This window comes from Lolium perenne, chromosome 6, assembly GCF_019359855.2.
Source record: "Lolium perenne isolate Kyuss_39 chromosome 6, Kyuss_2.0, whole genome shotgun sequence".
NCBI classification, from domain to species: Eukaryota; Viridiplantae; Streptophyta; class Magnoliopsida; order Poales; family Poaceae; genus Lolium; species Lolium perenne.
In genome coordinates this window covers 5,161,627-5,187,345 of record NC_067249.2, presented here as the reverse complement: position 1 = coordinate 5,187,345, position 25,719 = coordinate 5,161,627, and the positions used below count along the sequence as shown (strand labels likewise).

General features: G+C 45.7%; 1 long non-coding RNA gene across 1 annotated transcript; it reads left to right on the top strand.

Moving 5' to 3' along the window:
• Window positions 1-221: 221 nt before the first annotated feature.
• On the top strand, window positions 222-25,494 carry LOC139831971 (uncharacterized). The gene is made up of 3 exons (XR_011746396.1): window positions 222-881; window positions 24,286-24,643; window positions 25,174-25,494. It is a non-coding gene; the product is annotated as an uncharacterized lncRNA (long non-coding RNA).
• Window positions 25,495-25,719: the final 225 nt, after the last annotated feature.

Here is a 25,719-nt window from a genome sequence, read left to right as displayed (position 1 = left end):
AAATCCAAGGCGAAATTGTGTTTTCCCTCCAAAACTTAGAGCCAATTTTCTATCGAAATTTAAAGCCGCCTAAAGAATTTTGGCTTACCGCTAACTAATTCGTAGTTGTAGTGGATTCCCACCAAAACTATTCAGTTTCGTGGTAGACACCACCATAAAACTTCCATAAACTAATATATACTGAGTACTCAGTAATAGAGAGAGAGAACATGGCGACCTAGTTGTGAGATATTAATTTGCTTCTGGATCCTAGTTAGATAGGGCTAAATCTCTCGATCTGTAGTGTGCCCTGCAGTTGCAACTAGCTGCATATATCATTTTTCCCTACTTAAATGACTCGTACTTGAGTGGCTTAGCCTATGCATATTGAGGTGGACATACACATACACGGTTATCATCAGTTTTATACTAGCTTTCCTGATGCTACCTTTTCTTCAGTTGAGATGAACTAAGTACTTTTCAGTAATTCCTGTTCAGTTTTATTTACGCATCTAAATAATTCATACACTTCAGAATAGTTTGTTCTTGTATTCAAGTGGATGTTAGGGAACGTTTGAACTTTGATTTCCTTTTGAGTTCTGTCTCTACTTCATCTTATCAATTAACAATGTTTTTGGATATCCTATATGGTTTATCTAATTACTCTTCCCATGGTCACCACAGTAGAAAAACTAAAATTTGCTTATGCTATGTATCAGGGTTCAAGAAACCAGAGAATACCAGCCAAATTTACTGAGAAACAATCAACCTTATGATGGCACATGATCCTACTCGGAGGGCTAACTCCAACAACCTAGCTTTGCAGTATGCTTTCTGGCCAGATTTAAAAAGGAAGGATCTTGTCATGTGTATGTTGTGTATTCAGAAAGTCCATGCTGGATGTCATGTGGGGGAAGCACTACTCACGTCGTGCCAAGCCAAAGGCTGGTGCAGTAGAAGAGTCCTAATTAGATTAGCTTTCCTTCAGATTTGTTTAGTTTACTTTATTCTCAAGTCATTTAGTTTTGGAAAGTCATGTAATAGGAAAGATTTGAGTCCTAGTACGTATCTGTTAGGGGCCAGCTATTTATAAAGCTTGGCGATCACCTCTGTTGGGGATATCGAATAATAAACACAGAAAAGGGAGTTTACCTCCGCAGCCTTATCTCTTCTTCCTCGGCGCAACGGCGCCGAAGCCCAAACCCCCTCGCCCTCGACCTCCCACGTCTCATAGCTACCCTCTCAGAAACTTAGCACGCGACAACTTGGTATCAGACGGTCAGATCCTCGGCTCTGCATCCGCTGCGATGGGTTCCCCTATTACACTTGCTGACATGAAGAAGCTTCTGGAGGAGACCCTGGACGCCAAGCTGGACCTCAAGCTAGGGCAGATGGAGACCGATATCAACAGCCTCAAGGAACAAGCAACGGCCCAGCAATTGGCCATTGCACGTTTGGAAAACTCTGTTTTGTCAAGTGGCCCAGGCAAAGCAGGGGTTGAGCATGATAATGCACCCAGCTCCCAGGATGGTGATCGCACCAAGATCAAGGCAGGCGGCGCCATGCCAAAATTTCACAAACTGGAATTCCCAGTCTATGACGGCAAGGAGGATCCACTGCCCTGGTTGACTCGCGTTGAGCAATTTTTTACGGGGCAAGGGACAGCAGATGACGGCAGAACTTGGCTTGCCTCATACCATCTAACAGGCAAGGCGATTCTGTGGTACCGCGAGCTGGTCACTGAGCGCGGTAGTGAACCCCCCTGGGACGATTTCACCAAGGCACTCAACAAGCGCTTTGGCCCAAGGATTCAACGGACACAACTGGGCGGCATAAAAAATCTGCGTCAGCTCGGTTCAGTGGACGAATATGAGGATAAATTCCTTACCCTTGTCGCTCGCTGTTGTGACCTAACAACAATGCATAAGGTCGAGCTCTTTGTCGCCGGCCTGCGCAATCCCATCCGCACTAACGTCGGCCTCCAGTACCCGACGACCTTAGAAGAAGCCATGGAGCACGCCCGTGCCTATGAACAACGCACCATGCCAGATGAGGATGGTTGGGACGCTGAACCGGCACTGATAGGCACATCGGCTATCAAACCGGCACCTTCCAAGTTGTTGACCAAGCCATCTACGCCGGTGCTAGCGCCACCACTTCGTCCAACTGCTTTTGCAGATGGTGCTGGTGGTAAACCAATCCTTACAGGATGTCAACATCCGGATTTTTAAGTCCAGATGCCTATTATACCGTACATCGCAGTCCCAGGAATAATGTTTTTGCGAGACATAATAGTAAATAATAGTAAGTAGCATAGAGTCATCATTTATTACAACACATATTGTCTTACAACCATAGATCACATGATCCAATATTACACGAATATATTGTTCAACATCACGAATGGTAGCGGAAGCGAAGTAGTAGTGGACGATCTATTCCACAGGCAACGCTTGACGTTAGAAGACGATCCTAGTTATCGTAGACGTCCTGTTGTCCGTCATCCTGATACTGTTGCTCTCCTTCAAAGTCTGGCATTTGAATAGCCAGGGCAAAGCCATGAGTACTTTTAAAGTACTCGCAAACTAACTCTAAGATAAATACTTAATAAGTGTAAGGGGGTACTAAGCTCTAGGTTTATTTGCATAAAGCCAAGTTTTAGTTTCATAAATCTTTGGTAAAAGCCTTAATCATGTGCTAGACTAACTCAAGTGGGAACATTAGTGTCATTCCCACAACTCATTATGGATCACCATAATGTCACCTTTCAAACCACCATTCATTTCTAGAATCAAAACATTTTAATGATAACGGAGATAGTATGGCCTTTCCAAACGTCCGTAACCGTGGACACGGCTATTCGAATAGGTTTAACACTCTGCAGAGGTTGTACTCTTGTGCCACAACTTTTGATTTCATCCGTCGAGGATAACCCCGAATCATCGTAACACAGTACGCGGATCATCAATCGAAACCTTTCACTTATATATGCTAGTATGAGCACCTCTCCCCATGAGCTTGGCCTCCCGGTGGAAACCGCAGTCAACCCGGGAACTGCACAGGGCTTGGGCCGTACATTCACCTCATTTCAACATCAATCCACAAGTAACGGAGGCAGCCGCAGCGTAACCCCTATGATGTTTGTTTAGAGGGAACCCATACTAAAATACACAAGTTTCCAGTTAAGCCCTACCCATAATCAGGTATTGTGGGGTACTTGTATAATTGGAAGGGTATCGCATTCAAACTCAATCATCTTTTTTATCAAAAATCACCATCTTCTCTTGTTCAAAATCCACCTCCACTTTACTTTCTTTCAAAGTCATATCACTTCACCATGTTCCCATCTAGAGTAGTTAATTTTAATTGATTAGCACTAGCAACTATATGAGGGGTGCTAACTAGCTTGTAGTGGTGCTAATCTATTCCCAAGTATTTGTCTACTCTAGACCAAGTGAATCATAATTCAAAAAGGTACTTTGAAATAAATAAGCAAAAGTAAAAGTAGGTAAAAACATGGGATGGGTAATACATAAAAGTAAAGTGTGAAGGTGGCTTTGCTCTTGTAGAGCTAAGCACTTGTGTTTAGCAAGGGTTAGCTTGCCTTGAGCTGGGTAGTTATCGAAGTTCTCTTCTTCTTCCTGAGAGTAGCCCTCCTCTTCTTGGTATTCCTCGTTACTAGCGTCTATATACGAAGACGAGGTATAATTACTAAACCAAGCTCACATACTAAACTAGAGGCACTCAAAATAGTTCACACACTAGTCCTATCATCAATCAAACATGGCATGGTGGATTATTTGATTTGTCTTTATTTGAAAGAGAGATAATTTCCTCTCATTATTCCTATTTCTTAAATTTGGTGGGTAGGTCTTTAAAAGAAATCATTTCTTTTCATTTCCTCTTATTAAGATTTAATCTCTCCATATAATAATAAGGTATGAAATATAGGTTGACCCAAAGTCAACATTTCATATCTATTATATGTGAGTTCAATTTAATTGAAGTGCTACACTTCACATAGTTCTAAAACTTAACATTTAAATGAATTAAAATCTCTAAGTAGTAATTCTCAAGGGTTCATTAGCCTAAGTCTTTCCCCCTGGTTATTAGTACTTAGGATCAAAATTTAAATGAGAGGTAACTCTCATATTAGGGTTGAGTTTGAATTCCACTTTAAAAATGCTCTAGAAATGACTACATAGCCATTTTATTTGATCTAGTCCCTGATCATACAAACAACAGGGATATGTTATTGCATAATCAATTAGAGGACATCATTTGTGATTTATTAGAATTGGAATTACTTCAAAAACTATTCTGGTTGAATTTTAAATAAAGTTTGAATGTGCAAAAGTCCCTGTCTTGTCTTTTTTGTCAAATTAAATCTACAATGAAAATGGGGATGGGGCCAGTGGCATTGGATAGATAAATTCATGGGCTTTCCAACGGTATAAGGTTTGCTAGATTTGGTTTGGCAGAATTCAAACTATTCAAATTTTACTAAACATTCAGCAGAGCAAAATTTGAATAAAGAATAAACTCAGATTTGAATTCATGGGCTAGGCGGGAAGCGTTACTGGGCCGAAACGGTTCAAAGGCCCACTTTGCAGCCCAACACGCATCTGGTGCGCTCGGGCCGCGCTGACAAGGTGGGGGCCACCTGTCGGCGCCTCTTTAAACGCCGAAGCGGTACGCGCGTGTTAGGCCGTAGGATTAGACTAGGATCCGACGGCGTGTGAACGTCGTCTTCTCCGACGAGCAGCGGGCTCCCTGGCGGCGAGCCTAGGGGGTCGGAGGGCGTACCAGGCCGGTGCAGGTCTCAGGCAGTAGGCGCGGAGAAGGTGTAGTAGATGGGGAAGCCCTGGGAGCAGCGGCGGCGCTCGGGGAAGCGCCAATCGAAGCAGAGCTTCCGCGGGCTCCGGCGGACCTCAGCTCCCGATTGCTTCTGCTCCGGCGAGGTGGTGCTAAATTGAGGTGGGGAGCTTGTTCAGAGAAGGGAGGGGAGCAAGTTGTGTGAAGAAATGGTGGACGGAGGAGCTCTATTTATAGCGGGCGACGGAGGCCGTGAGGTGCTGCGGAGGAGCGTCGTCGGCGTGGCCTCTCCGTTGATCGAAGGGGCAAGGCGAGGACGGCATCTTGTAGGTGTCGTCCTGGCGATGCTCAACGGCTAGCTGGCGCAGAGAAAAGGCGACGGGATGGCTCGGGAGCTTGCAGGGTTTGTCACGGGGCGTGCGGCATCTCTTGGTCGAGGACGACGGCGACGGTGCAGGGGCAGGCCTGGGCTTGTGTCTAGCGTGTAGAGGGCGGGGAGTAGCTACTCAACGCGGAGGTAGGGATGCAGGGCGAGGAGTAGGCTGCTCGAGCGCTCGACGGACCGGCGTGTCCAGGGCGCGCTCACCGCGTCGACTGGCACGTCCTGGCACGGTTTGGACACGCGGGTTCTGGCCAATGCCGAGCCGTGGCGAGCAGGGGCAGTGTACCACTCGATTCCTTGAGTGTCAGGGAAGCTCCAGGACAAGGGCAAGAGTTGAGAGGAGGGCTGGAGGTGGAGATGCCAAAGGTGGCCGGCATGGCCATGGTGTGCATTAGACTAGGTTTTCTTTCCCTCTCCTCTCACTTTAATCGATCAAGCAAGGTACTGGGGTGAAGCAGGGGTTGTAAGAAAGTGTGATGATCAAGAATTAAAGGGGTTTAGGGAAGAAACCAGTGTGTAAAAGGGTGTGTCTCAATTTGGAAAAGCTGCCTGCCACCTGTTCGACATAATGGCCGCAAGAGAATTTTATTTGAATTTTGGAAATCTTTTTGGTGAATCTCATTTATATAATTAAAGTGATGTATTGGTGGTGGTGGCACTCAATTTGGAGTTGTTTTGCAAAATGTCAAAAGTGACATAATCTTCTCTTTATTTCAGCATCCCCTCTTGTCACTTTTATTCTGGTCAACCTAGTCAACTCTAGCCATGGTGGTCAACATCAAAGTTGCTCACCTTGACATGGTCTTGGATGACATGTCTTTGGTTGACCAAGTTTAGTTCAAGAATTGAGAAAACCAGGGGGGGTAAAGAGGTGAAGAAATTATTTTGGGGAGAAATGACCATTATCATATGTATGTAGGATTTTTGATTTCTTTGCATTTGATTCTTGGTTCAAGGGTGCAATTGTGTTAGTTTATCACATTGAAGTATTTTAGAAGCAAGGGAGCAAGCAATCTTGGCCTTGGTTGAGGATTTGAAAATTTGCATAAGGTGTATGTGAGTGGGAAATGGGTTTTTCCCATTTTCTCTAATTCCCCTCAATTTAGGGTTTAGTGATCTTGCTTAGGATTCACAAAGCAAGGTTTAAACATACTAACACTCATCATGGCAATTGCACAAAAGAATAACACTCAAATGCATATATCTATATGTGGCATTATATGTATAGAAAAAGTTTTTGTTAATTGCAAATTTTGGGTTTGGGGAATTTCTCTTTCTTGTTTATTATTGTTGAAACTTGGGATGTTACAAACCCTTCCCCCTTACAAAAGATCTCGTCCCGAGATCTGAGAAAACTAGGTACTAAAGAGATCTGGGTACTCAGTCCTCATAAAGTCTTCTCTCTCCCAAGTGGCTTCTTCTTCGGTGTGATTACTCCATTGGATCTTCAGAAACTTGATACTTAGGTAATACGGGTGGTTCTGAAAGCTTCTTCCAGGATGCGAATAGGTACTTCGCGGTATGTCAGATCTGAGTTGATATCCACAGCTCGATGGTCGATGTTCTTGAAAACCTCGGTCTTCTCAGGTACTTCTAAACACTTCCGGAGTAGCGAGATGTGAAACACATTGTGCACCGCTGACATTTCTTCCGGTAACTCCAGCTGATAGGATACTTCTCCTCGGCGACTCAGGACCTTGAAAGGTCCGACATATCGGGGTGCGAGCTTTCCTCTAAGCTGAAATCTCTGCATTCCTTTAAGGGGGGACACTTTGAGATATACGAAATCTCCGATCTCGAAGGTCATCTCTCGGCGTCTCTTGTCGGCGTAGCTCTTCTGTCTTGATTGGGCTGTCTTGAGGTACTCGCGGATCTTGTGAACCTTCTCTTCGGCTTCTCGGAGAATATCTGGTCCAAAGATTTGACTCTCTCCTACTTCCGACCAATTCAGAGGGGTGCGGCACTTCCTTCCGTACAGTGCTTCGAAGGGGGCCATCTGTAAGCTGGCTTGGTAGCTATTGTTGTATGAGAATTCTGCGTACGGCAAGCAGTCTTCCCACTTAGATCCATACTCTAGCACACATGCTCTCAACATATCTTCTAGTATCTGGTTGACTCTTTCCGTCTGTCCATCTGTCTGCGGGTGATAGGCTGTGCTGAAATTCAGACGAGTTCCGAGTCCTTCATGTACTTTCTGCCAGAATCTGGAGGTGAATTGGGATCCTCTGTCGGATACTATCGACTTCGGGGTTCCGTGCAGGCTGACTATCCTTGAGATATATAGCTCTGCGAGCCTCGGTCCTTGATAGGTGGTCTTGACGGGGATGAAGTGGGCGACTTTGGTCAGTCTGTCGACCACTACCCAGATGGAATCATTTCCTTTACTAGACTTGGGCAATCCGGTGATGAAGTTCATTCCTACGGAATCCCACTTCCATTCGGGAATCTGTAGGGGTTGCAACAGTCCTGCGGGGCGTTGGTGTTCTGCTTTGACTCTTTGACAGATGTCACACTTGGCGATGTAGCTTCCGATTTCTCTCTTCATTCCATGCCACCAGAATTGTTCTTTCAAATCCTGGTACATCTTGGTTCCTCCGGGGTGGATGGAGTATAAGGTGTCGTGAGCTTCTTTCAGGATAACTTGCTTCAACTCGGAGTCTGATGGCACGCAAAGGCACTTGTTATACCATAGCACTCCTTCTTCATCTACGGTAAATCCTGGTGCTTTTCCGGCGGCTATTTGGTTCTTGATTCCGTCAATGCTAGCATTTCCTTTCTGAGCTTCCTTGATCTGACTAATCAGGGTGGGTTGGAGTTCAATGCTGGCGAGGTATCCTTCGCTAACCAGTTCAAGCCTAAACTGTTCAAACTCTTCAAACAGGCTAGGTTGCTCAATTGCTAACATGGAGTTCAACTGACACGGCAGTCTACTCAGAGCATCCGCTACCACATTGGCCTTGCCGGGGTGATAGTGGATTTCCATGTCGTAATCCTTGATTAACTCTATCCATCTGCGCTGTCTCATATTCAGCTCCTTCTGCGTGAAGATATACTTCAGGCTCTTGTGATCCGAGTAAACCTCGCATCGATTACCCATGAGGTAATGACGCCATACTTTCAGTGCTAACACCACCGCTGCTAGCTCTAAGTCATGGGTTGGGTAGTTCTGTTCATGCTGCTTCAGTTGTCTTGATAGGTAAGATATCACTTTGCCTTCTTGCATCAGCACACATCCAAGACCAATCTTGGAGGTGTCGCAGTACACATCAAATGGTTTGGCAATGTCCGGCATAACCAGTATTGGGGCTGTTGTCAGTCTTAACTTGAGCTGTTGAAAGCTCTCTTCACACTTATCGGTCCATTCGAACTTCCGGTCCTTCTTCAACAATTGGGTCATCGGTCTTGCTATGCTCGAGAATCCTTCAACGAATCGGCGGTAATATCCCGCCAATCCGAGAAAAGCACGAACTTCAGTCTGGGTGGTTGGGGCCTTCCATTCTTCAACAGTCTTGATTTTTGCGGGGTCAACGGCAATTCCTCCGGCTGACAAGATATGACCCAAGAATCCTACTTCTTTCAACCAGAACTCACACTTGCTGAACTTGGCATACAACTGATGTTCCCGAAGGGTATCTAGGACCACTTCCAAATGTTGCTCATGTTCTTCCTCGGACTTGGAGTATATGAGGATGTCGTCGATGAAGACAACCACAAACTTGTCCAGGAAGTTCATAAAGACCTTATTCATGAGATTCATGAAGTAAGCGGGGGCATTGGTCAATCCAAATGACATGACATTGTACTCGTACAATCCATATCTGGTAGTAAAGGCAGTTTTGGGAATGTCGGTGGCACGAATCTTCAACTGATGGTATCCTGTCCTCAGATCAATCTTCGAGAATACTCGGGCTCCGGTCAGCTGGTCAAACAGATCTTCTATCTTGGGCAACGGATACTTATTCTTAATGGTGACATCGTTAAGCTTACGATAGTCCGTAACCAAACGAGTGGCACCGTCCTTTTTATCCACGAACAAAACTGGCGATCTCCAAGGTGACGCACTTGGTTGAATCAGACCTTTGAATAGCATATCATCCAGCTGTTTCTTCAGTTCCACTAACTCTGCCGGGTTCATGCTGTAGGCTCTCTGGGCTATAGGTCCGGTTCCGGGGATTAACTCGATGATGAACTCGATATCCCGATCTGGGGGCATACCGGGTAAATCATCCGGGAACACATCAGGATATCGACAAACGACCCTGATCTGATCCAAGGTGGGTTTGGCTAGGCTTTGATTACAGGTGAATTTTCGGGGCATCTGTTCAGATATGTGTTCGACTATTATTCCGGTGCTACTAGTCATGGTGATGGCCTTCTTGGCACAATCAATCAGTCCATGATGTTTCGCCATCCAGTCCATTCCCAGGACTACTTCCATACCTTTGGCTCCCAGAACAATCAAATTTGCATAGAATTCTATTTCATGTATTCTGATGGGCACATCCTTGCAAATTTTTCTAGCTTTAGTTGTTGATCCAGGTATTTGAACTATCATGACATGCTTCAAACTGATGGGTTGAATCTTACTAGTGCATGCAAAATCTTCGGTAATGAATGAATGCGATGCTCCAGAATCAAACAGCACTCTTGCAGCTATTGAGTTAACAGAGAACATACCCAGCACAACGTCTGGGGCTTCCTGAGCTTCTTCTGCATTCATGTGGTAGAGGCGGCCGTTGCGGTTGTTCGGGTTGTTGGGGGCGAACTTCTTGTTGGTGGTGACACGACGCTGCTGCTGCGCAGGGCCTGAGGTGTTGGCGGCAGTCTTGGCGAGCTTCTTGGGGCACTCATAAGAGAAGTGCCCAGCTACTCCGCACTCGTAGCAGTTGTAGGTGGACTTGTCCTTGGGGGTGATGGGAACAGCGTTGCTCCCAGTCCTTGGAGCAGTGTTGGAGTTATTGTTGGGGGCGCGAGGTGGAGCGCGGTTGAAGTTGCTGTTGTTGTTGTTGTAGTTGTTGTGTCCTCCTGACCTGGGGTTTCCTCCACTCCGGTTTTGGTAACTCGGACGTGGATTCTGCATCGGGGGCTTGTTGTTTCTTGGGGCGAACCCTCCACCTGAGTTGGGGCGATACTTGTGGTTGTTGCTGGGCCCACTCTGGTTCATCATACGGCGCTTGCGGTTCTCATTGGCTTGGTGTATCTTCCCGTCCATCTGAATGGCGGAGTCAACAAGGGCTTCTAAGTCAGCAAAGGGGATGTTGATCAGTACAGTCTGCATCTCATCATGCAGTCCATTCAGAAACCTCTCCTTCCTCTTCTCGACGGTGTCCGTCTCATCCGGGGCGTAGCTTGACAAAGTGAGGAACTTGTCGCGGTATTCTACCACGGTCATTCTGCCTTGCTTCAGTTCCCTGAACTCATCCCTCATCTTCTTAATCAAACCCGGGGGCACATGATACTTGCTAAACTTGAGTTTGAAGACTTCCCAAGTCATCAGGTTCCCCGCATGTAAGGCGCGGGTACTTGTCCACCAGGCACGTGCAGGTCCAGCCAGATAGTGGGTGGCGAACAACACCTTCTCGTTGTCCTCCACTCCGGCAACCTCGAGATTGTTCTCCATAGTCTGGAGCCAATCATCAGCATCGAGGGGTTCCTCTGTCTTGCTGAACACAGGTGGGTTAGTGTTCTGGAAGTTTTTCAGCTTTGACCCTGGGTGGTCGTGGTTTCCGTGGCCTTGATTGCCCTGAGCAAGTTGTTGAAGTGCAGCTAGGTTGGCTTGCCGTTCAGCTCTCTCAACTTCTCTATCAGCTAACATCTGTTGCAACATCTGCATCATTGCCTCCTGAGTCATGTTGCGAGTTGGGGGTGCCATCTGAACAGAGATAGGGATCATGAGATAAGAGGGAAATGTCTATGGCTCATTTTGGGATATAATTTTAACTTAAAACTTGATTCATATTAATAATAATATTACACACACACAAACATAGTCATGGAGGTAGCACATATTACAAGCCAAATGTTCAGGAGGGTTTTAGGAACCCTTTCAACAAACTACGATACATGGGGCGGGTACAAAGGACCAATACATAACACGGGGTGCAAGTGCTCAGATGGAACTACTCGCCATCGACGTTGATAGGGTAGACATTGTCTACCCCGGCATTGAGGTGCTCGTGGCCATCCTCGTAAGGGTGGAACTCCAGGTCGTCGTCTTCCTCCTCCTCGTAGTCGTCGTCGTTGCTGACGTAGGAGTAGCCGTCCCCCTGGATGTTCTCCCCTTCACCTTCGCCTTCCAGCTCCTGAATCTGCTCAGCTTGGGCAGCGATGGTCGCCTTCAGAGTGGCGATCCTAGCCTTCAGGCGGTTGATGGCGTGATCCTTCTTCTGGTTGGCACGGCGGAGTGCCCTGCGTTCTCCGGCGATCACCTTGATGGTGTCCGCCTGCTGTGCCAACTGGATGTGAGTGTGGTTGGCGTCTTCGCGGGAGTTGTCGAGGTCGATGCGAGTCTCGCTCAACATGAAATCAAGATGATCAACATGGTGGCGGAGCTGCGGGTGTGACGGCAGGTTCATTGGCACTCCGAGGGAGTTGTGTCTTGCATAGTGCACAAAGCGACTGTCGGTGAAGTCCATGAAGTTTTGCCCGCACAGACGTGCGAGTCCTTCCTGAAGTCCCCTTGCGAGACCATCCGCCCAGTTGTTCTCCCTGAAGGAGAACTGGATCCTTGCGCTCATTGGGAGCGTGAACCTTCCACGAAGGTCCACCATGATCACCCACTGAAGTTGACCACCGGGTTGGTCATTCAGCATTCCGCCAAAGACTTCCGGTGGTGGGCGCCCGAGAAACTCTGAGAGGGAGAAGAGGTCTCTCTCGAAGATGATCTCTCCACCGTTCCCCAACTGATAGAACTCAGTCTGGAGAAAGGGCTGTGCGTCCACGACGTGATCCATCTGTAGAGAGATGAGATGATTAAGTTAGATAAGTGCAAGTGTTCCAAATTTTAATTCACTTAGAAGAAAGGCATGAATTAAAAGTTTGTAAAAGACTCTTCAAGGTAAGAAGGTGAATAAGGTTTTCATAACTAGTCAAATCATGGAATTTGAAACTAAGTTTTTGAGCGTCCATTCTAACTAGGGTCTCCTAAGGTCAAACAATGGCTCTGATACCAACTTGTCAACACCCAGATTTTTAAGTCCAGATGCCTATTATGCCGTACATCGCAATCCCAGGAATAATGTTTTTGCGAGACATAATAGTAAGTAGCATAGAGTCATCATTTATTACAACACATATTGTCTTACAACCATAGATCACATGATCCAATATTACACGAATATATTGTTCAACATCACGAATGGTAGCGGAAGCGAAGTAGTAGTGGACGATCTATTCCACAGGCAACGCTTGACGTTAGAAGACGATCCTAGTTATCGTAGACGTCCTGTTGTCCGTCATCCTGATACTGTTGCTCTCCTTCAAAGTCTGGCATTTGAATAGCCAGGGCAAAGCCATGAGTACTTTTAAAGTACTCGCAAACTAACTCTAAGATAAATACTTAATAAGTGTAAGGGGGTACTAAGCTCTAGGTTTATTTGCATAAAGCCAAGTTTTAGTTTCATAAATCTTTGGTAAAAGCCTTAATCATGTGCTAGACTAACTCAAGTGGGAACATTAGTGTCATTCCCACAACTCATTATGGATCACCATAATGTCACCTTTCAAACCACCATTCATTTCTAGAATCAAAACATTTTAATGATAACGGAGATAGTATGGCCTTTCCAAACGTCCGTAACCGTGGACACGGCTATTCGAATAGGTTTAACACTCTGCAGAGGTTGTACTCTTGTGCCACAACTTTTGATTTCATCCGTCGAGGATAACCCCGAATCATCGTAACACAGTACGCGGATCATCAATCGAAACCTTTCACTTATATATGCTAGTATGAGCACCTCTCCCCATGAGCTTGGCCTCCCGGAGGAAACCGCATGATCAACCCGGAACTGCACAGGGCTTGGGCCGTACATTCACCTCATTTCAACATCAATCCACAAGTAACGGAGGCAGCCGCAGCGTAACCCCTATGATGTTTGTTTAGAGGGAACCCATACTAAAATACACAAGTTTCCAGTTAAGCCCTACCCATAATCAGGTATTGTGGGGGTACTTGTATAATTGGAAGGGTATCGCATTCAAACTCAATCATCTTTTTTATCAAAAATCACCATCTTCTCTTGTTCAAAATCCACCTCCACTTTACTTTCTTTCAAAGTCATATCACTTCACCATGTTCCCATCTAGAGTAGTTAATTTTAATTGATTAGCACTAGCAACTATATGAGGGGTGCTAACTAGCTTGTAGTGGTGCTAATCTATTCCCAAGTATTTGTCTACTCTAGACCAAGTGAATCATAATTCAAAAAGGTACTTTGAAATAAATAAGCAAAAGTAAAAGTAGGTAAAAACATGGGATGGGTAATACATAAAAGTAAAGTGTGAAGGTGGCTTTGCTCTTGTAGAGCTAAGCACTTGTGTTTAGCAAGGGTTAGCTTGCCTTGAGCTGGGTAGTTATCGAAGTTCTCTTCTTCTTCCTGAGAGTAGCCCTCCTCTTCTTGGTATTCCTCGTTACTAGCGTCTATATACGAAGACGAGGTATAATTACTAAACCAAGCTCACATACTAAACTAGAGGCACTCAAAATAGTTCACACACTAGTCCTATCATCAATCAAACATGGCATGGTGGATTATTTGATTTGTCTTTATTTGAAAGAGAGATAATTTCCTCTCATTATTCCTATTTCTTAAATTTGGTGGGTAGGTCTTTAAAAGAAATCATTTCTTTTCATTTCCTCTTATTAAGATTTAATCTCTCCATATAATAATAAGGTATGAAATATAGGTTGACCCAAAGTCAACATTTCATATCTATTATATGTGAGTTCAATTTAATTGAAGTGCTACACTTCACATAGTTCTAAAACTTAACATTTAAATGAATTAAAATCTCTAAGTAGTAATTCTCAAGGGTTCATTAGCCTAAGTCTTTCCCCCTGGTTATTAGTACTTAGGATCAAAATTTAAATGAGAGGTAACTCTCATATTAGGGTTGAGTTTGAATTCCACTTTAAAAATGCTCTAGAAATGACTACATAGCCATTTTATTTGATCTAGTCCCTGATCATACAAACAACAGGGATATGTTATTGCATAATCAATTAGAGGACATCATTTGTGATTTATTAGAATTGGAATTACTTCAAAAACTATTCTGGTTGAATTTTAAATAAAGTTTGAATGTGCAAAAGTCCCTGTCTTGTCTTTTTTGTCAAATTAAATCTACAATGAAAATGGGGATGGGGCCAGTGGCATTGGATAGATAAATTCATGGGCTTTCCAACGGTATAAGGTTTGCTAGATTTGGTTTGGCAGAATTCAAACTATTCAAATTTTACTAAACATTCAGCAGAGCAAAATTTGAATAAAGAATAAACTCAGATTTGAATTCGTGGGCTAGGCGGGAAGCGTTACTGGGCCGAAATGGTTCAAAGGCCCACTTCGCAGCCCAACACGCATCTGGTGCGCTCGGGCCGCGCTGACAAGGTGGGGGCCACCTGTCGGCGCCTCTTTAAACGCCGAAGCGGTACGCGCGTGTTAGGCCGTAGGATTAGACTAGGATCCGACGGCGTGTGAACGTCGTCTTCTCCGACGAGCAGCGGGCTCCCTGGCGGCGAGCCTAGGGGGTCGGAGGGCGTACCAGGCCGGTGCAGGTCTCAGGCAGTAGGCGCGGAGAAGGTGTAGTAGATGGGGAAGCCCTGGGAGCAGCGGCGGCGCTCGGGGAAGCGCCAATCGAAGCAGAGCTTCCGCGGGCTCCGGCGGACCTCAGCTCCCGATTGCTTCTGCTCCGGCGAGGTGGTGCTAAATTGAGGTGGGGAGCTTGTTCAGAGAAGGGAGGGGAGCAAGTTGTGTGAAGAAATGGTGGACGGAGGAGCTCTATTTATAGCGGGCGACGGAGGCCGTGAGGTGCTGCGGAGGAGCGTCGTCGGCGTGGCCTCTCCGTTGATCGAAGGGGCAAGGCGAGGACGGCATCTTGTAGGCGTCGTCCTGGCGATGCTCAACGGCTAGCTGGCGCAGAGAAAAGGCGACGGGATGGCTCGGGAGCTTGCAGGGTTTGTCACGGGGCGTGCGGCATCTCTTGGTCGAGGACGACGGCGACGGTGCAGGGGCAGGCCTGGGCTTGTGTCTAGCGTGTAGAGGGCGGGGAGTAGCTACTCAACGCGGAGGTAGGGATGCAGGGCGAGGAGTAGGCTGCTCGAGCGCTCGACGGACCGGCGTGTCCAGGGCGCGCTCACCGCGTCGACTGGCACGTCCTGGCACGGTTTGGACACGCGGGTTCTGGCCAATGCCGAGCCGTGGCGAGCAGGGGCAGTGTACCACTCGATTCCTTGAGTGTCAGGGAAGCTCCAGGACAAGGGCAAGAGTTGAGAGGAGGGCTGGAGGTGGAGATGCCAAAGGTGGCCGGCATGGCCACGGTGTGCATTAGACTAGGTTTTCTTTCCCTCTCCTCTCACTTTAATCGATCAAGCAAGGTACTGGGGTGAAGCAGGGGTTGTAAGAGAGTGTGATGATCAAGAATTAAAGGGGTTTAGGGAAGAAACCAGTGTGTAAAAGGGTGTGTCTCAATTTGGAAAAGCTGCCTGCCACCTGTTCGACATAATGGCCGCAAGAGAATTTTATTTGAATTTTGGAAATCTTTTTGGTGAATCTCATTTATATAATTAAAGTGATGTATTGGTGGTGGTGGCACTCAATTTGGAGTTGTTTTGCAAAATGTCAAAAGTGACATAATCTTCTCTTTATTTCAGCATCCCCTCTTGTCACTTTTATTCTGGTCAACCTAGTCAACTCTAGCCATGGTGGTCAACATCAAAGTTGCTCACCTTGACATGGTCTTGGATGACATGTCTTTGGTTGACCAAGTTTAGTTCAAGAATTGAGAAAACCAGGGGGGTAAAGAGGTGAAGAAATTATTTTGGGGAGAAATGACCATTATCATATGTATGTAGGATTTTTTGATTTCTTTGCATTTGATTCTTGGTTCAAGGGTGCAATTGTGTTAGTTTATCACATTGAAGTATTTTAGAAGCAAGGGAGCAAGCAATCTTGGCCTTGGTTGAGGATTTGAAAATTTGCATAAGGTGTATGTGAGTGGGAAATGGGTTTTTCCCATTTTCTCTAATTCCCCTCAATTTAGGGTTTAGTGATCTTGCTTAGGATTCACAAAGCAAGGTTTAAACATACTAACACTCATCATGGCAATTGCACAAAAGAATAACACTCAAATGCATATATCTATATGTGGCATTATATGTATAGAAAAAGTTTTTGTTAATTGCAAATTTTGGGTTTGGGGAATTTCTCTTTCTTGTTTATTATTGTTGAAACTTGGGATGTTACACAGGAAGGCGGCCTTTCAAGCGACTCACACCTTCTGAGATGGATGAGCGCCGCACAAAAGGGCAATGCTTTAACTGTGATGAACAATTTGTTCCTAGGCATCGTTGCAAGCGACTTTTCATGTGTTACATCGACGGGGACGACACGTATGATGATGATGATACATCAGAGATGGAAGTGTCCTTAAACGCCCTTACGGGCATCAACTCGGCCAATACCATGCAGCTTCGTGTGATGGTACGCGGTGTCGAGCTACTTGCACTTGTTGACTCAGGCTCGACACACAATTTCATTGCGGAAGGACCTGCTGCCCGTGTGGGAATCGACATTATCCAACGACCCGACATGAGAGTTGATGTAGCTAATGGGGACCGCGTGACGAGCAATGGTGTATGCCGCAACCTCGTGCTGACCGTTGGACTAGAGGAGTTCTGGGTGGACTGCTATACACTTGCACTTGGTGGAATTGATATTGTCCTCGGAGTACAGTGGTTGCGATCTCTTGGACCTATATACTGGGACTTCACCAAATTGGCCATGACCTTTTGGCATGAGGATCACCATGTCACGTTGCTTGGCGAGGCATCGACAGGCGCACGGGCAGCCTCCTGTGATGGTCAGGACCTTCTAGCAGCTCTTCTAGAAGATTTTGCTTTCCTGTTTGCTGAACCACAGGGGTTGCCGCCATCCCGCCCATGTGACCACCGCATCCATCTCTTACCAGGTGCTACTCCTGCGGTGGTGCGTCCATACCGTTACCCAACAATCCAGAAAGACGAGATTGAGAGACAATGCACGGACATGCTGGAACGCGGACTGATTCGCCCAAGTCACTCCGAGTTTTCCTCTCCAGTATTACTCGTGAAGAAACCGGACAAGTCTTCGCGTTTTTGAATTGATTTCCGTGCTCTCAATGAACGGACGGTGAAAGACAAGTTCCCTATTTCCGTGGTTGACGAGCTTCTGGATGAGCTTTGTGGCTCGCGATTCTTCACAAAGTTGGATCTTCGCTCAGGTTATCATCAAGTCCGGATGCATAGCGAGGACATCCACAAAACGGCGTTCAGGACACATGAAGGGTTGTTTGAGTTTGTGGTCATGCCATTCGGCCTTACCAATCACTACAAGAAATCTGCCATAAGTTGACAAAATAAAGGTGTCACTGAAACGTCAATAATGGCTACTTGTGACGTTACGGTGACGCTTTTCAAAACGTCGAAAGCTGGGAGTCAGCAGTGACTGCTTAAGACGTTCCACTTGAAAACGTCGTAGAGCTTTGTGACGTTTTAAAATGTCACTGACGGCATGACGTTCCCAAAACGTCATGGGCACCTGCCCCCGAGTCCAGCGTGGCAATCCGACGTGGCAAAATTATGACGAAACCAAAACGTCTTAATTCGAAATCAGCCCGGTCCAATTCTGTATTCTACATGGGCCGAGCCTAGTAATGCTAATTTTTTTCATCTTTGTTGGGCCTTAACCTGTTACGAGCACAATTCTTATTTGAATTTGGCATTTTTAGCTTCAATGTTTTTGGGCTCATGGTTTTTGGGCCTCATTTTTTTCACGGTATGCATCAGGTCACATTTTATTCAGATTCCAATTACGAACTTGATAGCTAATAAATAACCCACATTTAAATCGAATACACAAAAATGCACGTAATTATACTTCAAATAACACCCAAAATTAGTCAATGTAGATCATCTCACAAGCAGATGTGTATACAATCACAGTATTACTAGGTCTACAAATTTGATAACTACAGAATTTCCACCGAGTGTCTTCAAACTTCTTCAACCTGGAGCTCCTTGATAAGGATCACAAACTAGGATCCAGGTCCTGTCAAACGAAACCATATGCATGATATCAGTACATCGCCAACTTACATCACCAACTGCACCATATATGCTTGATATATAAGGAATGTTTGATTTGAACAGCTAGCATAACAGCAGTTCAACTACACTATATTCTAACAAAAAACATTTTATAACTAGGAAGCAGAAACAACTAGCATAGCAGCAGTTCAACACTATATGCTAACAAATTACATTTTATAACTAGAAAGCAGCAAGCTGAAATTATTCCTACCAGTGGAATACCATACTAAGATTTTGAACTGTCATAGGATTTATATTCAATAGATTTATATCATAGCCATCCATTCTCTGGTAGCATCAAGTTATATAAAACCAAAGTCATCCAGATGGGTCATTGCTGAAGTAACCATATGGGTCATTTGAAATCAAGTAAATATCTGACAAAGAAATAATACAGATCAGAGATTCATTATGGTTTACAAAAATAATTATGGCAAGTATAAAATGAAACATGCAACTGTGGTTTACATAGATTCATTATGATGCACCATATGATCTGGATATAATGAATGTAGAATCAAAAATCAGCAGGGGACAACAAGGAAACATGGACACAACACGGTGGGAAAATGAAGTGTAACACAGACGAGGACTTAACCCCATTGTAGTAAAGAAGAAACATTTAATGCATAACAACAATAAGCTAGTATTTAACAGGTTATGGAAACCTACAGACTAGTATACCTACAGGTTAATGGATAACTACCGGTTTGGACCATTTCATTACCAGGGAGCATGAAGAGGGTGGGGCAAACATACACAAAGCTGCCCATTGGAAACAGAGCGAGCGCATAGTGCCTGCCGATCAACAACTAGTTGATGTCATGGTGCAGGCTGTCAGGCATCCTTGAGCCCACCTAAGATCAACCTGGCTCGACGCCTTCGTGTCAAGTTGGATCAAAGCCTGCATGTACAATTAATGTTATGTTGGTCAATATAGAATAATTATGCTTGGTTAATTGAATTGAAGAAAAATAAATTTACAACACAATCTGAGGAAAGTATAAGTGAAAAAAGAACTAAGCTTGGTCAAGTATGTCAATTCGCAAAAGGAAAAGATATTAGATTATTACTATGCAATTTCTTGATTCAGTTTTTTTAATGCACTAGGTACAAAATCTGTAGAAGAAGCATGGCATGGTGAACAACTATTGTAGCAGGATTAAAGGAACGAACACATAACATCTGCAATAAATCATAAATTTGGGTGGCTGCAGAACATCTCCAGCATAAACAACAGCAATAACCATGGTTCGCACATGCGTGTCAAGTAACAGTTTTGCAAAAGGCACATGCCTACCTATCTACAATTCAGAAATGATAACATGCAAAAGGACCGCAGCTGACTTAGAATTATCGTGTTAATGCATACACTCAGTTCTCTAAACTACAGTAAGAACATAATTAAGTAAAAGTCAGAACTAGCATCAAAAAAATGCAGAGATTCTTGCCTCTAAAAGTTTCTACACTATATATAAGAAACAATTGCAGTAATTTATATTTCAATAAACACAATAAGTGGACAAGCAGAGACACATTAAGATGAATAGCAAAGAAGGTTAAATATCCTATTTCTATATGCAATGAATGGGCAAAGCAAAGGTACATCAACAATTAAATGAAGCTCTATATCTTACACAATATATATTTGCGTGTCTGCAGCACACATGATCTAGCCAGGCGCCTGAAACTAATAGATATCAAAGGCTCATACACAGTCCAGCGTACCAAGAATCAGAGAACCAAAGGCCCAGAGCACATGCTGATACACATTTTGTATGGGGACACAATTGGTCGGACATGGGAGGGGGCAGGGCGAGCGTAAGTACCATGGATGTGTCACGATGGTGCGTACAGAAGCTCTAGGCGGGGGTGTGCTATTTGCTCTGCTGTCGCGCGAGCTCACCGGCGTCCATCGCACCTGACAAACAAGCAACACACAAAAAATCTGTCAAATTGGCATCGTGTATGCTGTAGAAAGACAAGAAAATAAGAGGGAGGGAGGGATCTGGAGTTGCTCGTGACCGGGGGCTTGCTCGGCAGTCAGCACACGGCGCTCGCTGTTAGCTCCGAGCTACTACAGGCCAACTCCGCTATGTTTTGGTCGCCGAATTTGCTCGGCGCGGCAGGAATTCGAGCTGTTTGCTCTTAGTTGGTGCTTACTACACAGGGCACGGCCAGCAGCTCCCGGGGACACCGGAGCAGCAAAATCAAGCAAGGAAACAAGCTAAAACGCCTAGACGCAACAGACGAGACGGGGAATTGGACAAGCAGAGCATAAGCAAGAGGGGTGCGGCGCCGCGGGGGATCACCTGGCCGGGCGAGACGGGGCCGAAGACCTCCATCCGGCGCCCCGAGATCCCGATCCCGGCAGCAGCAGTGGCGCGGACCGACGGGTCAGATCCAGAGCACGTTCGTCCCAGGTCAGCAGGCCATGGCGCGGTTGCGGGTGGGGAGGTAGGTGATGGGGATGGGGGCGCGGGCTTATATATCAGCAATGGCGGGAGTGGGAAGGAATTGATGGGGATGGAGGAGATCTGAAGCAAACGCGGCTATGGTGGCTGGTCGCGGTCGGGCCCGACGGACGGAGGAGGGAGGGAAATGATGGGGAAAAGGGGACGGAGGTTGGCCGCCGACGGGATGGTGGTGGTGGGTGGTTGCGGTGGAGTTGGTTTGGCGATGGGTGGCGGCGGCGGGGGGAGAAAGATTGGATATCTGTGGCGGGGAACGAAAGTGGATGGGGAATTAGGTTTAAGTCAGTCGCGATGGGATCTGAAAATTTCGATTCTGCGCGCACATATTCCGCCCAATACAAACTTCTAGCAATGGGATTGAGGCGGGAGATGAAAAAATAGACCACGTAGACGAAAAAATAGACCACGTAATCCATCCCGGTTAGATAATGACGTTTTCGTTTAAGCAGCTAACGACGTTTTTGCCCCAGAACGTCACTATTTTCTAAGGTTTTGCCCCCCTTCAACAGCCAACGACGGTCAAAGCTAGGAACGTCATAAAGCTATGACATTTTAATTTCCAGTCATAAAAAAAACGTCATATTATGGCAGATTTCTTGTAGTGAATGCACCAGCGACGTTCCAGGCGCTCATGAACTCCGTGCTACGGCCTTTTCTTCGTCAATTTGTCCTCGTATTTTTTGATGACATCCTGATTTACAGTCCAACGTGGGTTGACCATTTACGCCATGTTCGCGCAGTTTTTCAACTCTTGCAGGAACATCAACTTGTACTCAAGCGCTCCAAGTGCATATTTGGTACATCAAGGGTGGTATATTTGGGCCATGTCATCTCCGAGGCAGGAGTCGCAATGGACCCAGCCAAGGTTCAGGCGGTGAAGGACTGGCCAACACCTCGAACAGTTCGCGCACTTCGTGGTTTCCTTGGCCTGGCAGGGTACTATCGCAAGTTCATCCGTGACTTTGGCTTCATCACCGCACCCCTCACCAAGCTCCTCAAGAAGGAGGGCTATCGATGGACCGATGCCGCGACGAGCGCCTTTGAAACTCTCAATGAAGCACTCACATCCGCCCCGGTGCTACACATGCCAGATTTTACCAAACCGTTCGTTGTCGATTGTGATGCCTCAGGATCTGGGTTTGGAGCAGTGCTCCATCAAGGAGAGGGAGCAGTGGCGTTCTACAGTCGACCAATCGCAGCAAGCCATGCCAAATTGGCAGCTTACGAGCGTGAGCTCATCGGGCTTGTCCATGCTGTGAGGCATTGGAGGCCATACTTGTGGGGACGGTCATTCCGAGTCCGCACAGATCACTTCAGCTTGAAGTACTTACTTGACCAGCGCCTATCGACAATTCCACAACACAACTGGGTTAGCAAGCTACTTGGCTATGATTTTATCGTGGAATTCAGGCCAGGAAAACTTAATACAGTGGCAGATGCTCTATCTCGCCGCGAGGAGGACCATGGTACGTTGTTAGCAATCTCAGCCCCCTCATTTACCCTCTATGAGGATTTGCGGGCCGAAACTGCAGCTGATCCAACCTTGGTAGCACTCCACCAGAAAATCGAGGCCGGTGAGTTAGATGCCAAGTGGGGCTATACGGACGGGCTCATTACATTCAATGGTCGGGTCCATGTGTTGGCAACTTCTCCATTGATGCCTGCTATTTTGGCAGCTACACACATAGGGCACGAAGGAATTCAAAAGACGTTGCATCGGCTCCGCCGTGATTTTCATGTGCCACGGGACCGTGCTGTGGTGGAGGACTTTGTTCGTGCTTGCACCGTTTGTCAGCGCAACAAGACTGAGCACCTGCTGCCAGCCGGCCTTCTCCAATCACTTCAGGTGCCATCTCAGGTGTGGGCAGACATTTCCATGGACTTCATCGAGGGTCTCCCCAAAGTCCGTGGCAAGACCGTGCTTTTGTCAGTGGTGGATCGCTTCTCGAAGGCAGCACACTTCATACCACTTGCCCATCCATACACTGCTGCAACGGTCGCTCAGGCTTTCTTCACAGAAATTGTCCGTCTTCATGGCCTGCCCGAGTCCATAGTCTCAGATCGAGATCCAGTTTTCACGAGCAACTTTTGGTCTGAATTATTTCGCTTGGCCGGCGTACACCTGTACATGAGTTCAGCCTTTCACCCACAATCTGATGGTCAAACAGAGTCTGTAAACCGTATTATTGCTATGTATCTCCGCTGCATGACCGGTGACAGACCACGTACTTGGCTACAGTGGCTGCCTTGGGCAGAATACTGCTATAATACTTCCTTCCAAACAGCACTCCGTGATACACCGTTTAAGGTGGTATATGGTCGAGATCCTCCAGCAATGCACTCCTATCAGCCAGGAGAAGCTCGTGTGCAAGCTGTGGAGGTTCTAGCCAAGGATCGTGATGAGTTCATTCGTGAAGTTAGAGATCGTCTCCTCCAAGCACAACAGCGTGACAAGAAGTTTTATGACGCCAACCATCGCGAAGTTGTCTTCATGGTTGACCAGTGGGTCTGGCTGCGTCTCAACCATCGCCCAGCAGCAACTTTAGGTGTCACACGGGGCAAGCTCTCTCCCCGTTTTTATGGACCCTATAAAATCACCGAGAAGGTTGGCCTAGTAGCCTATCGGCTCCAGCTGCCTCCACGTTCCCGTCTTCATGATGTGTTTCATGTCAGTCAGCTCAAGGTTTTCCATGGAGAACCCCCCACAGCGCCACCTCTCCTTCCAGAAGTTCACCATGGCAAAGTTGTTCCTACACCTCTGAAGGCACTCAAGGTCCGCCTTAGTCGTGGTGCTCGACAGATCTTAGTACAATGGACAGACAGTGCAGCATCTGAAGCTTCTTGGGAGGACCTCACAGAGTTCCAAAAGACATACCCAACATTTCAGCTCGAGGACGAGCTGCTGGTGGAGGGGGGGAGTGATGTCATGTGGGGGAAGCACTACTCACGTCGTGCCAAGCCAAAGGCTGGTGCAGTAGAAGAGTCCTAATTAGATTAGCTTTCCTTCAGATTTGTTTAGTTTACTTTATTCTCAAGTCATTTAGTTTTGGAAAGTCATGTAATAGGAAAGATTTGAGTCCTAGTACGTATCTGTTAGGGGCCAGCTATTTATAAAGCTTGGCGATCACCTCTGTTGGGGATATCGAATAATAAACACAGAAAAGGGAGTTTACCACCGCAGCCTTATCTCTTCTTCCTCGGCGCAACGGCGCCGAAGCCCAAACCCCCTCGCCCTCGACCTCCCACGTCTCATAGCTACCCTCTCAGAAACTTAGCACGTGACACTGGAGTAGGAAGGTTGGTGCGGCACCTTACTAGAGGTTCAAGTGATGTGAAGAAGTGTCCCGAGTCAACCGCGGAAATTCAGAAGACATGCGTAGCTACTTATTAGATAGAAAAAAGTTTAAAGCCATAGATTGAGATATAGATGAGAAAAAGTTACAGCAAAATTTTCTAATTAAGATCAGGCTAGAGATGACTTGAGAAGGAGCTTCTGGATTTTACTTTTAATGATGTTCATGCTAAGTCTACTCTCGCAGGTACATGCAGACCTCAAATACTGGTGTGGCTTTGGGTACATGACAACATATGTGTGCTTCTAACCAATTTGTGTAAGCTGCTAAAACTCATCCCAGTCATCCATCGAAGGTAATTGAAACATTATAATGTAGTGACTTTGATGACTAAAAATGTTCCTTGTACATGTGCAATCTGTGATGACTGAATTTGTTTCCTAAAGCATGGAAATTATTTAACTGTCTCATCATAAGGTGATGGAAAAGAAATAATAAGAAAGATGCAAGTTCATTTGTGTAATTAGTTCTCCATGACACATAACTTGTAGCTGAACACATAGAGTGTGATAATTTCCAATGTTTGGATGGACCGTCTACTTTTTTTAGCCTATGCATCCGGAGAAATAGCCTAATTATATTTTAATAATTGATAACTTAAAAGTAAATTGCAGCCTAACATATGTTAGTAGTTCTGGTAATATGGTGACGTAGCATAACCATCTCCCAGATCCCATGATGCAGTACAACACTATGCATTTACGTGCATCCACCTCAATGATTCTAACCTGTCTAACCAGATGGAAAACTGCATCAAACTAAATTAGCCGCCTTATGCAAACCTCTATATTATATAACTTACAGTGCTTGCTCTATCTTTTGCAGAACGGAAATATATTAGTGAAGTAAAGTGAAGTGAAGATCACATGGAGCACACATGTCTTGAAGCTTTGCATAGGACCATGAAAAAAAGAATTATTATGGATATCAAGTTTTTATTCATTTAGTTAGATTTTTTACCTCTAGAAGACCCTGAAAAAAAGAATTATTATGTATATTAACTTTTTATTCACCCAGTTAGATTTCTTACCTCTAGAACGTGTAATATGTATTTCCGGATACTAAATGTATGATTGCTACAAAAATTTCCCTCGTTGCGATAAGTATTTGGCACCATGAAACTGGATTTTGTTGAAATAGAGTATCGCCACCAAATGTTCAAATTGTCGCAATACCTTCCCGCCACAAAAAAATTGACCCTTGCCATATCTATTTATTGCCACTAGTGGAATATTTGTCGCCATAAGTTATTACCATGAGCGTAGCGGTTCGTGGCAAATAGCTAATGCCACAAATCAGAAGATGTTGCTATAGGTTATTGCCACGGTTCGGGGCAAATAGCTAATGCCACAAATCAGAAGATGTTGCTAT